The sequence below is a fragment of the Bombina bombina genome, chromosome 6 (genome assembly GCF_027579735.1).
Source record: "Bombina bombina isolate aBomBom1 chromosome 6, aBomBom1.pri, whole genome shotgun sequence".
In the NCBI taxonomy this organism is placed as follows: domain Eukaryota; kingdom Metazoa; phylum Chordata; class Amphibia; order Anura; family Bombinatoridae; genus Bombina; species Bombina bombina.
The window spans coordinates 690,780,067-690,794,687 of NC_069504.1; the positions used below are offsets into that span (position 1 = coordinate 690,780,067).

At 37.4% G+C, this 14,621-nt stretch overlaps 1 protein-coding gene across 2 annotated transcripts in view; it reads right to left on the reverse strand.

Moving 5' to 3' along the window:
• The window catches only part of LOC128663449 (uncharacterized), a 236,922-nt gene that overhangs the window by 52,374 nt on the left and 169,927 nt on the right, over window positions 1-14,621 (reverse strand). The gene's annotated exons all lie outside the window — the stretch shown is intronic.

Genomic DNA, 14,621 nt, shown 5'->3' on the forward strand with positions numbered 1-14,621 from the left:
GAGGAGATCTATAGGAATAGAAAGCATTTCCATTCCTTGAATGTTCAGATGGTCTGTGACCCCAACATGAGGATAATCAGTGTCTGTTCAAACTACCCAGGCTCATGTCATGATTCTTACATCTTAAAGCAGACTGGATTATACCAGAAGTTCGAGGATGGAGATATGCCTGAAGGATGGCTTCTAGGTAAGCATAACTGGCATCTAATTTGTCTATCATTTCCATGTACATAAATTGTGCCAAATTTGTCGACTGTAATTAAAGAGTAATGCATATTTTAAATTTGTATCGTATTAGTTGTCAATCTTTATAATTATTTTTATATTAATATTTATATTTATGTCCTATTAGGAGATGGAGGGTACTCATGTACAGAATGGCTGTTGACTCCCTATAAGTATAAAAACCCACAGACCAGAAATCAAGTACTTTTCAATGAAGCTCATCGATCTACCAGGGGTATAATTGAGAGGACTTTCTGTCTTTTGAAAATGCGGTTTCGATGTCTTGATCGTTCTGGCGGCGCTATGCAGTATGCACCTGAGAAAGTCGCAAGAATTATATTGGTTTGCTGCATACTGCACAATATAGCAATTAAAAGAGGCTGTCCATTAGAAGAAGAAAATACCGTAGATGCTGACGATTTTACAGAAGAAATATGTATAGAACAACCTAATAGGCGTGGTATGGCAATAAGGGACATGGTTTCAGAACAATATTTTGATGATTAAAATTCCTGTCTTAAGTTGATAAATAAAAAAATTTGCTTTATTAAATTGTCTTCTACTCTTTTTTATAATTAAGGTTATTCAAAATCACTGTTGATAAACAGATAAATACATTAAAGTTGTTGCTCTTCAATTATCAATGGTTTAAAATCTTAATTATAAATCAAGTTTATGATCAAAGTAATGACAGACAATAAATTTTGGGTAATACATTGTCTTTGTGACATCACACTACTGTCTATAGCTTCTCTAATTCGTTTACATAATGTGATTTGTGTAATGTAATCCCTCAATAGCTGATGGTAATTCATTGTATTGTCTCATTGAATTGTAGACTTACCCAACGACAGGCTATTCCAAAGTGAGATTTTATGCTTTCAGATAGGAGTTGTTATTTTAAAGACTTGCTAATTTGCTTTGTTTTATTTTAATCTCAATTTTTAACAGCTCCTAGGTTGGCCCATATTCCAAATCAAAAAACCTTCAGGGCTTACTCTTATCACTTAATATCTTATCTTTAATAATTTGGCTTTCTATTCAATAGTTTTTAAAGTTATTGTGGCTCATATAGATTAAACATTGTCATTGTATATACAAATATATGTAACATTAATCCAATGTTACATTTTTAGGAAGAAAATAGTGACTATATTTGTGATAAAAATTGAAAATAAATAAAGCCCCAAAAAATCTCAACAAATAATGGAAAATAAAACTGACAATCAATATTTAAACATTATATATTATATTTATAAAAAAATAATGTAAACCAAACTAAATTCAAATATATATATATATACACATATGTAACACTGAAATTGTTTCGAAACAAAATATCATTTTTAATAACTATAAGCATAGAATCAATTTACAAACATTCACTAAATATATTAATCTATATATACATTATACAGGGAGTGCAGAATTATTAGGCAAATTAGTATTTTGACCACATCATCCTCTTTATGCATGTTGTCTTACTCCAAGCTGTATAGGCTCGAAAGCCTACTACCAATTAAGCATATTAGGTGATGTGCATCTCTGTAATGAGAAGGGGTGTGGTCTAATGACATCAACACCCTATATCAGGTGTGCATAATTATTAGGCAACTTCCTTTCCTTTGGCAAAATGGGTCAAAAGAAGGACTTGACAGGCTCAGAAAAGTAAAAAATAGTGAGATATTTTGCAGAGGGATGCAGCACTCTTAAAATTGCAAAGCTTCTGAAGCGTGATCATCGAACAATCAAGCGTTTCATTCAAAATAGTCAACAGGGTCGCAAGAAGCGTGTGGAAAAACCAAGGCGCAAAATAACTGCCCATGAACTGAGAAAAGTCAAGCGTGCAGCTGCCAAGATGCCACTTGCCACCAGTTTGGCCATATTTCAGAGCTGCAACATCACTGGAGTGCCCAAAAGCACAAGGTGTGCAATACTCAGAGACATGGCCAAGGTAAGAAAGGCTGAAAGATGACCACCACTGAACAAGACACACAAGCTGAAACGTCAAGACTGGGCCAAGAAATATCTCAAGACTGATTTTTCTAAGATTTTATGGACTGATGAAATGAGAGTGAGTCTTGATGGGCCAGATGGATGGGCCCGTGGCTGGATTGGTAAAGGGCAGAGAGCTCCAGTCCGACTCAGACGCCAGCAAGGTGGAGGTGGAGTACTGGTTTGGGCTGGTATCATCAAAGATGAGCTTGTGGGGCCTTTTCGGGTTGAGGATGGAGTCAAGCTCAACTCCCAGTCCTACTGCCAGTTTCTGGAAGACACCTTCTTCAAGCAGTGGTACAGGAAGAAGTCTGCATCCTTCAAGAAAAACATGATTTTCATGCAGGACAATGCTCCATCACACGCGTCCAAGTACTCCACAGCGTGGCTGGCAAGAAAGGGTATAAAAGAAGAAAATCTAATGACATGGCCTCCTTGTTCACCTGATCTGAACCCCATTGAGAACCTGTGGTCCATCATCAAATGTGAGATTTACAAGAAGGGAAAACAGTACACCTCTCTGAACAGTGTCTGGGAGGCTGTGGTTGCTGCTGCACGCAATGTTGATGGTGAACAGATCAAAACACTGACAGAATCCATGGATGGCAGGCTTTTGAGTGTCCTTGCAAAGAAAGGTGGCTATATTGGTCACTGATTTGTTTTTGTTTTGTTTTTGAATGTCAGAAATGTATATTTGTGAATGTTGAGATGTTATATTGGTTTCACTGGTAAAAATAAATAATTGAAATGGGTATATATTTGTTTTTTGTTAAGTTGCCTAATAATTATGTACAGTAATAGTCACCTGCACACACATATATCCCCCTAAAATAGCTAAAACTAAAAACAAACTAAAAACTACTTCCAAAACTATTCAGCTTTGATATTAATGAGTTTTTTGGGTTCATTGAGAACATGGTTGTTGTTCAATAATAAAATTAATCCTCAAAAATACAACTTGCCTAATAATTCTGCACTCCCTCTAGTTTAATTTTTTTATTTTTGGTTACATATCGAGATCAATGCGCTAATGATTGACTTAACAATTAATTATGTCATCGTCAAGCATGTCGCGTCCTAAACCTTTTGGTGCTGGCGAATTAGTAATATTAGTTTATGCCATGGATAAATATTTTCCTAAACGTATTGGTGGTGTAAGGGCAGTGAGACAGGAATGCCGTGACAAAATTATATACGAGATGCTGAGAAGAATGCATCGTATTTCAAAAATTAAAAGAACAAGACGACAATATCTTTGAAAATATTGTGACTTGAAGAGAAGAGAACCTAAGTACTATAAATCTATGAGAAGATTGATAAGGACATGTAAGTTCAATACTGATATATATTTAAAAATTATATTTTTAATAGAAACTAATCATGTAATTTGAATTGCGTCATCATTGACGAATCAAGGACAATATTATTTTTGTTTTAGTGGTACTTTAACTATATTAGTATATACAATTTTAAAAAGTTAGAAAAATAAGCATGCAGAACTGAGTTAGTAGAGTAAAATATAATTGTAATTTGTCTTTAAAAATGAACTTCATGAACAATGTTAGTAGAGTTTTAATTTAATTGTAATAAAAAATAAACATGCATAACTGTGTTAGTAGAATTAAATTTACATTCTTGATAAAAAAAAATTAGGATTAAAGGGACACTGAACCAAACTTTTTTCTATCGTGATTTTGATAGAGTATGCCATTTTAAGCAACTTTATAATTTACTCCTATTATCAAATTATTTTCATTCTCTTGGTATCTTTATTTGAAATGCAAGAATTTAAGTTTAGATGCCGGCACATTTTTGGTGAACACATTGTGTTGTTCTTGCTGATTGGTGGGTAAATTCATCCACCAATAAACAAGTGCTTTACATGGTAGTGAACACAAAAAATAGCTTAGATGCCTTTTTTTCCAAATAAAGAAAGCAAGAGAATGAAGAAAAATTAAAAATAGGAGTAAATTAGAAAGTTGTTTAAAATGGCATGTTCTATCTGAATCACGAAAGAAAAAAAATTGGTTCAGTGCCCCTTTAATAAAATTGTTGTAGCATGCATAATTTCGAATTTGTTAAACATATATTATAATTTATTAAATTTAAATTTGTTAATTCATTTTTTTTTATTAATATGTTCATAGATATGAGAAGTAAGAAAAGTAAGTGTAAACAGCCACCACGCTACCTCCGGTCAATGTTGGTGGAAACACCCAGGAGTGAAGCTTTATCTCCACCTATGCCACTAACACTATTGGATATTGAATTATCTCCCAATCCATATCAAGTTTTTCATAAAAACACACAGACAGGTAATGAGTTGTTAGTTAACATATAATTAATATTTCTTTCATGTAATTGGCAAGAGTCCATGAGCTAGTGACATATGGGATATACAATCCTACCAGGAGGGGCAACGTTTCCCAAACCTCAAAATGCCTATAAATACACCCCTCTCCACACCCACAATTCAGTTTTACAAACTTTGCCTCCTATGGAGGTGGTGAAGTAAGTTTGTGCTAAGATTTCTACGTTGATATGCGCTTCTCAGCATTGTTGAAGCCCGATTCCTCTCAGAGTACAGCGAATGTCAGGGGGATGTGAAGGGAGTATCACCTATTGAATATGATGATTTCCCTAACGGGGGTCTTTTTTCATAGATTCTCTGTTATCGGTCGTAGAGATTCATCTCCTACCTCCCTTTTCAGATCGACGATATACTCTCAAATTTACCATTACCTCTACTAAAGAACTGTTTTAGTACTGGTTTGGCTATCTGCTATATGTGGATGGGTGTCTTTTGGTAAGTATGTTTTCATTTACTTAAGACACTCTCAGCTATGGTTATATAAAGTTCTAAATATATGTGTTGTACTTATATTTGCCATGAGTCAGGTTCATGTATTTCCTTCTGCAGACTGTCAGTTTCATATTTGGGAATATAAATACTTTAAGAAATTTCTTTCTTACCTGGGGTTTAGTCTTTTTCAATTTGGCTACTTTTGCATTTGTGGGTATAAGGCCCGCGGGTGCGTCAAATGTTAGACTTTATTGCGTCATTTTTGGCGCAAACTTTTTTGGCACGGGAAATTACGTTTTTTGACGCAACTTCGTCCTTTCCGGCGTCATACGTGACGTCGAGACCTTTCACACGGCGGCGTCATTAGTGACGCAAGTGTGTCATTTCCGGTCATTTTTGGCGCCAAAAAAGTTTACGTTATGTTGTGCGTCATACTTGGCGCCAATTTTTCTTCATTATTTCAATACCCCATTGTTGTTTGCCTCCTGCTGCTGCATGACATCGGTTCTACCAAAGTTAAGTGCATTTGTTGTAAAATTGTAGAAATTATTCCACCTAATGTAATTTGTAATAGTTGTCATGATAAACTTTTACATGCAGATAGTGTTTCTATCAGTAATAGTACATTGCCAGTTGCAGTTCCTTCAACTTCTAATGTGCATTATATACCTGTAAATTTTAAAGAATTTGTTTCTGAATCTATTATGAAGGCTTTGTCTGCATTTCCACCTTCTAATAAACGTAAAAGGTCTTTTAAAACTTCTCATTTAGCTGATGAAATTTCAAATGACCAACAACATAATAATTCATCCTCTTCTGATGAGGATCTATCTGAAACAGAAGATCCTTCCTCAGATATTGACACTGACAAATTTACTTATTTGTTTAAAATAGAGTATATGCGTTCTTTATTAAAAGAAGTGTTAATTACTTTGGATATTGAGGTAACCAGTCCTATTGACGTTCAGTCTAATAAACGTTTAAATGCTATTTTTAAACCTCCTGTGGTTTCTCCAGGTGTTTTTCCCATTCCTGAGGCTATTTCTGATATGATTTCTAGGGAATGGAATAAGCCAGGTACTTCCTTTATTCCTTCTTCAAGGTTTAAGAGATTGTATCCTTTACCAGCAAAATCTATAGAGTTTTGGGAAAAAATCCCCAAAGTTGATGGGGCTATTTCTACTCTTGCTAAACGTACCACTATTCCTATGGAAGATAGCACTTCCTTTAAGGATCCTTTAGATAGGAAGCTTGAATCTTATCTAAGGAAGGCCTATTTATATTCAGGTCATCTTCTCAGACCTGCTATTTCTTTGGGTGATGTTGCGGCTGCATCAACTTTCTGGTTGGAAAATTTAGCGCAACATGAATTGGATTCTGACATATCTAGCATTGTTCGCCTACTGCAACATGCTAATCATTTTATTTGTGATGCCATTTTTGATATTATCAAAATTGATGTTAGATCCATGTCTTTAGCTGTATTAGCTAGAATAGCTTTGTGGCTTAAATCTTGGAATGCTGATATGACATCTAAATCTAGATTACTATCTCTTTCTTTCCAAGGTAATAATTTATTTGGTTCTCAGTTGGATTCTATTATTTCAACTATCACTGGAAGAAAAGGAGTTTTTTTGCCTCAGGATAAAAAACCTAAGGGTAAATCTAAGGCTTCTAACCGTTTTCGTTCCTTTCGTCAGAATAAGGAACAAAAACTCAATCCTCCTCCCAAGGAATCTGCTTCCAGTTGGAAGCCTTCCTCGAATTGGAATAAATCCAAGCCATTTAGGAAACCAAAGTCTGCCCCTAAGTCCGCATGAAGGTGCGGCCCTCATTCCAGCTAATCTGGTAGGGGGCAGATTAAGGTTTTTCAAGGATTTTTGGATAAAATCTGTCCAAAATCATAAGATTCAGAGCATTGCCTCTCAAGGGTATCGAATAGGATTCAAAGTAAGACCTCCTGTGATTAGATTTTTTCTCTCACACATTCCTGTAAATCCAGTAAAAGCTCAGGCATTTCTGAAGTGTGTTTCAGACCTGGAGTCTTCAGGGGTAATCATACCAGTTCCTCCTCAGGAACAAGGTTGGGGGTTTTATTCAAACCTATTCATTGTACCAAAGAAAGAATATTTGTTCAGACCAGTTCTGGATTTGAAATTTTTGAATCGTTATGTAAGAGTACCAACTTTCAAGATGGTGACTATAAGGACTATTCTGCCTTTTGTTCAGCAAGGACATTATATGTCCACAATAGACTTGCAGGATGCATACCTTCATATTCCGATTCATCCAGAACACTATCAGTTTCTGAGATTCTCTTTTCTAGACAAGCATTACCAATTTGTTGCTCTTCCATTTGGCCTAGCAACAGCTCCAAGAATCTTTTCAAAGGTTCTGGGTGCCCTACTATCTGTAATCAGAGAACAGGGTATTGCGGTGTTTCCTTATTTGGACGATATCTTGGTACTAGCTCAGTCTTTACATACTGCAGAATCTCACACGAATCAACTAGTGTTGTTTCTTCGGAAACATGGTTGAAGGATCAATTTACCAAAAAGTTTCTTGATTCCTCAGACAAGGGTCACCTTTTTAGGCTTCCAGATAGATTCAGTGTCCATGACTCTGTCTCTAACAGACAAGAGACGTTTAAGATTGGTCGCAGCATGTCGGCTCCTTCAGTCTCAGTCATTCCCTTCAGTGGCTATGTGCATGGAAGTTTTAGGTCTCATGACTGCAGCATCGGACGCAATCCCCTTTGCTCGTTTTCACATGAGACCTCTACAGCTTTGTATGCTGAATCAATGGTGCAGGGATTATACAAAGATATCACAATTAATATCCTTGAATCCCAATGTACGACACTCTCTGACATGGTGGATAGATCACCATCGTTTGGTTCAAGGGGCTTCTTTTGTTCGCCCAACCTGGACTGTGATCACAACAGATGCGAGTCTTTCAGGTTGGGGAGCTGTTTGGGGGTCTCTGACAGCACAAGGAGTTTGGAAATCTCAAGAGGCGAGATTACCAATAAATATTTTAGAACTCTGTGCAATTCTCAGGGCTCTTCAGTTCTGGCCTCTACTAAAGAGAGAACCGTTCATTTGTTTTCAGACAGACAATATCACAACTGTGGCTTATGTCAATCATCAGGGTGGGACTCACAGTCCCCAAGCTATGAAAGAAGTATCTCGGATACTTGCTTGGGCGGAATCCAGCTCCTGTTTAATCTCTGCAGTGCATATCCCAGGTGTAGACAATTGGGAGGCGGATTATCTCAGCCGCCAGACTTTACATCCAGGGGAGTGGTCTCTCCATCCAGATGTGTTTTCTCAGATTGTTCAGATGTGGGGGCTTCCAGAGATAGATCTCATGGCCTCTCATCTAAACAAGAAACTTCCCAGATACCTGTCCAGGTCCAGGGATGTTCAGGCGGAAGCAGTGGATGCGCTGACACTTCCTTGGTGTTATCAACCTGCTTACATCTTCCCGCCTCTAGTTCTCCTTCCAAGAGTGATTTCCAAAATCATCATGGAACAGTCTTTTGTGTTGCTGGTGGCTCCAGCATGGCCACACAGGTTTTGGTATGCGGATCTGGTGCGGATGTCCAGTTGCCCGCCTTGGCCACTTCCGTTACAGCCAGACCTACTATCTCAAGGTCCGTTTTTCCATCAGGATCTCAAATCATTAAATTTGAAGGTATGGAAATTGAACGCTTAGTTCTAAGTCATAGAGGTTTCTCTGATTCAGTAATTAATACTATGTTACAAGCTCGTAAATCTGTCTCTAGAAAGATTTATTATAGAGTTTGGAAGACTTACATTTCATGGTGTTCTTCTCATAATTTCTCCTGGCCTTCTTTTAGAAATCCTAGAATTTTGCAGTTTCTTCAGGATGGTTTGGATAAGGGTTTGTCTGCAAGTTCCTTGAAAGGACAAATCTCTGCTCTTTCTGTTTTATTTCACAGAAAAATTGCTATACTTCCTGATATACACTGTTTTGTACAGGCTTTAGTTCGTATTAAGCCTGTCATTAAGTCAATTTCTCCTCCTTGGAGTCTTAATTTGGTTCTGAGGGCTTTACAGGCTCCTCCATTTGAACCTATGCATTCTTTGGACATTAAAATACTTTCTTGGAAAGTTTTGTTCCTTTTGGCTATCTCTTCTGCTAGAAGAGTTTCTGATCTATCTGCTCTTTCTTGTGAGTCTCCTTTTCTGATTTTTCATCAGGATAAGGCAGTTTTGCGGACTTCTTTTCAATTTTTACCTAAGGTTGTGAATTCTAACAACATTAGTAGAGAAATTGTTGTCCCTTCTTTATGTCCTAATCCTAAGAATTCTTTGGAGCGATCCTTACATTCTTTGGATGTGGTAAGAGCTTTGAAATATTATGTGGAAGCTACTAAAAATTTCAGGAAGACTTCTAGTCTATTTGTTTTATTTTCTGGTCCTAGGAAAGGTCAGAAAGCTTATGCTATTTCCTTGGCTTCTTGGTTGAAACTTTTGATTCATCAAGCTTATTTGGAGTCGGGTCAAACCCCGCCTCAGAGAATTACAGCTCATTCTACTAGATCAGTCTCTACTTCATGGGCGTTTAAGAATGAAGCTTCAGTTGATCAGATTTGCAAAGCAGCCACTTGGTCCTCTTTGCATACATTTACTAATTTCTACCATTTTGATTTATTTGCTTCGTCTGAAGCAGTTTTTGGTAGAAAAGTTCTTCAGGCAGCTGTTTCAGTTTGATTCTTCTGCTTTTTGATTTAAGTTTTTTTCTTTCAAAGTGAAAATAACTTATTTTTGGGTTGTGGATTATTTTCTCAGCGGAATATGGCTGTTTTTTGTTTTATTCCCTCCCTCTATAGTGACTCTTGAGTGGAAGACTCCACATCTTGGGTATTGATATCCCATATGTCACTAGCTCATGGACTCTTGCCAATTACATGAAAGAAAACATAATTTATGTAAGAACTTACCTGATAAATTCATTTCTTTCATATTGGCAAGAGTCCATGAGGCCCACCCTTTTTATGGTGGTTATGATTTTTTGTATAAAGCACAATTATTTCCAAATTTCCTTTGTTGATGCTTTCTACTCCTTTCTTTATCACCCCACTGCTTGGCTATTCGTTAAACTGAATTGTGGGTGTGGTGAGGAGTGTATTTATAGGCATTTTGAGGTTTGGGAAACTTTGCCCCTCCTGGTAGGATTGTATATCCCATATGTCACTAGCTCATTGTTAGGGTTGAGCACTGTTTCTTTAAGAGACTGAAGTTTTCTCCTAATTGATTGCTCCTCCTATAAAACAACACAGCACATTGCAATCAGTGCTTGGTATTGTGTTCCAGTATCCACTGAGTACTCCTTGTATTATGCTCTGGATTACAAGTTGTCTAAGCCTCTCTGCCTTATTTTTCTAACAGGTTGAAATATCTGCTGGATTTCCAAATGCCGGATCCTACTCTCACTTACTTCCTCATTTGATGCCTCTGCAAGATTCCTCAGTGGGGTAAAGGAAGATTTATTACCTTCTCTCAGTGTCTCTCTGCTTCAGCAGCAGCCGCTGCTACATTCCAGGCTGTCAGCTCTGCCGGTGACTTCACACGCTCACTTCCTCCTCATTCAGCATTCACACGCTGCCTGCCTGCTCCACATCAGACTTCTCAGCCCCTGCAGCATTTCAGGTACACTCTCTGCAAATACTACTACTGACTGCTTAGCTTGCTACCACTTACAAATATTGCAGTATTTGATTATACATATTTAGGTAGTATTACGCTCTCCATCCTGAAATTATTCTTTGAGTGTGAATCCAGGATCTGTGTACTTTTCTGCACGCTGAGCCAGAGTGTGTTCTGAATAACTTTACCTTACTTCTACCATAGCCCAGTCTTGCTTGCTTCATTTAACAACCTGTGAATCAGAGTTGTTATTAACAACCTGTTTTTACCATAAGGTGGTCTTATATTTCCCTGTCCAATACTTTAATTATTCTGTCAAAAGGTATACAGTGTGTGTTTATAAGATAAAGATATAGACTGTGTATATTTTGAAATAATAAAACACTTTATTTTTCAGAATCTGCTTGTCAGTAGTTGATTCAATAAATAAAGTGTAACAACCAAATTTTTACTACTGTTGTGTTCCATATAACAAACATTAATTGAGAGTAACATTATATAATACCAAGCCCAAAAAAAAAAAAAAAAATAACACTTTTAACTGGCAGTACAACACCTTTCATCTGGAATGCTCAGGCAGAGAAAGCTTTCCAAATTTTAAAAAGAAAATTCACATCAGTTCCCATTTTGCATTTTCCCAAACCTCAGTACCAGTACACGTTAGAAGTCGATTCTTCGGATTATGCAATTGGAGCCGTTCTCTCTCAGAAAAGTTCTTTAAGTCAGCCTCTACATCCCATCTCCTTTTACTCCAAATTAATGTCACCTGCTGAGAGAAACTACGCTATCGGAGACAAAGAACTCTTAGCAATCCCTCGAACATTGGAGACATCTGCTCGAAGGAACTACCATACCTATTAACATCTTTACTGATCATAAAAATTTACAGTATCTCCAAAGAAACAAAACTCTCTCAGCCCGACAGGTTCGTTGGAGCCTCTATTTTGATCGCTTTAACTTTTCCATCATTTACAGACCAGCAGATAAAAACGGAAAGGCCGATGCCTTATCCCGTTCACTCATAAAATCTGAAGAGCTCCCACTCAGATCCAGCATCATACCTCCTGATTGTTTTGTTGGACTGATAACTCCAATCATCTCTGAACTCAAAACTTACTGCAAAGATGTTCCAATACCTCCTAAACCAGAACTCCATAAGTCCGCCGGATTATATTACCACAGGAGTAAATTGTATCTTCCTCCTCATTTGCAGTTACAGATGATAAAAGCCTCTCATGATACCCCTCTTTCCGGACACCCTGGCATTCGTAGGACTATGGAACGCCTCTCACGAACCTTTTGGTGGCCAAAGATGAGGGAGACTATTCAAGAGTACATAAAGACCTGCAAGGTTTGTACCACCTCCAAACCAGATCGCAAAGCTCCTTATGGATTACTCATGCCTCTTCCTGTTCCCGAAAGACCCTGGTACCATGTCTCCATGGATTTCATCGTTGATTTGCCTCTTTCAAACAAACAAACTACAATATTTGTAGTCATTGACTTATTCACAAAGATGGCTCATTTCATCCCCTATCACAAACTCCCCACTTCCTCTGAAACAGCTCTACTGTTTATTGATAATATAGTCAAGTTACATGGCATACCTCCTATATTAACTAGTGACAGAGGAACACAATTTACCTCAAAATTTTGGACCAAACTATGTGAAGTAACCCAGATCGATCACCGCTTTACTACAGCTTATCACCCCCAAACAAACGGGCAGGCAGAAAGACTGAATCAGTGGCTAGAACATTACTTAAGATGTTATTGTTCTTATCACCAATCAGATTGGATGAAATTCCTATCAATGGCTGAATATGCATACAATAATTCCTTGAACGCCTCCACAAAGATGACGCCCTTCTATGCGAATTATGCCTATCACCCTGACTTCACTTTTACTTCACACAACCCCTCTGATTCCCCATTGGTTGATGATATTGTCAATACAATACAAGAAAACTTTAAATTCATTCAAGACAATATTCTTTCAGCACAGAAGACACAGAAACACTACTACGACCTCAGAAGGAGACCATCTCCTGACTATGTTGTGGGTGATTTGGTCTGGTTATCCACAAAAAACTTAAAACTCCAAATACCCTCTAAAAAATTGGCAAGCTTGTTCATAGGTCCATTCCCAATAGAACGCATCATCAATAAGAATGCCATCCGATTACAACTTCCCAACAACATTAAGATTCATCCAACAGTTCACGTTTCCCTTCTAAAACCTTATGCCCGCACAAGGGATCAGCGAATTCTTCTACCACCTGTTGCTACCACCCTCGGTCAGGATGAATATGAAGTTGAATCCATTTTGGATTCCAGATTTTATAAGGGGGTCTTACAATATCTGGTTAGGTGGAAAAATTATTCACCTGACGAGGACACCTGGGAACCCATCACCAACTTGAATGCTCCTCGCCTTACGTCTCAATTTCATAGCAGGCATCCTGATCGACCCCGTCCTACCGCTGTGGAACAGCTGCCTTGAGCTGGGGGTCATGTCAGGGTTGAGCACTGTTTCTTTAAGAGACTGAAGTTTTCTCCTAATTGATTGCTCCTCCTATAAAACAACACAGCACATTGCAATCAGTGCTTGGTATTGTGTTCCAGTATCCACTGAGTACTCCTTGTATTATGCTCTGGATTACAAGTTGTCTAAGCCTCTCTGCCTTATTTTTCTAACAGGTTGAAATATCTGCTGGATTTCCTAATGCCGGATCCTACTCTCACTTACTTCCTCATTTGATGCCTCTGCAAGATTCCTCAGTGGGGTAAAGGAAGATTTATTACCTTCTCTCAGTGTCTCTCTGCTTCAGCAGCAGCCGCTGCTACATTCAAGGCTGTCAGCTCTGCCGGTGACTTCACACGCTCACTTCCTCCTCATTCAGCATTCACACGCTGCCTGCCTGCTCCACATCAGACTTCTCAGCCCCTGCAGCATTTCAGGTACACTCTCTGCAAATACTACTACTGACTGCTTAGCTTGCTACCACTTACAAATATTGCAGTATTTGATTATACATATTTAGGTAGTATTACGCTCTCCATCCTGAAATTATTCTTTGAGTGTGAATCCAGGATCTGTGTACTTTTCTGCACGCTGAGCCAGAGTGTGTTCTGAATAACTTTACCTTACTTCTACCATAGCCCAGTCTTGCTTGCTTCATTTAACAACCTGTGAATCAGAGTTGTTATTAACAACCTGTTTTTACCATAAGGTGGTCTTATATTTCCCTGTCCAATACTTTAATTATTCTGTCAAAAGGTATACAGTGTGTGTTTATAAGATAAAGATATAGACTGTGTATATTTTGAAATAATAAAACACTTTATTTTTCAGAATCTGCTTGTCAGTAGTTGATTCAATAAATAAAGTGTAACAACCAAATTTTTACTACTGTTGTGTTCCATATAACAAACATTAATTGAGAGTAACATTATACTCATGGACTCTTGCCAATATGAAAGAAATGAATTTATCAGGTAAGTTCTTACATAAATTATGTTATTTTAGTTTTTGGCTTCAATAGATTTTTATCTTTATCTTTGTAATTACTTTCACATAGATATTACCATGGAAGACATACAAAATAGGTATGAAATTGAAGATTTTCAAAATCCTGATAGTGTGCCATTACTTGAAGCCTTGTGTTCAGATGATAGTCAACCAAGAATAGAAGTTTTAAGAACACTGATGGTAGATAAAGGTATGTTTCATACTCAGTAATCTTAAAACCAAGAAAATAAAAGTTTTAACTAATACATATTGCATATTTTTAGGAGTTGGCTCTGATGAAAGCTTTAAAGGAGTGGACATAAGTGTAGAAGCCAATATAATAGATGCAATCGATAAAACAACAGCAGGAGGTAATATTTGTGAAGAAATAAATCATATGCAAATATATCCT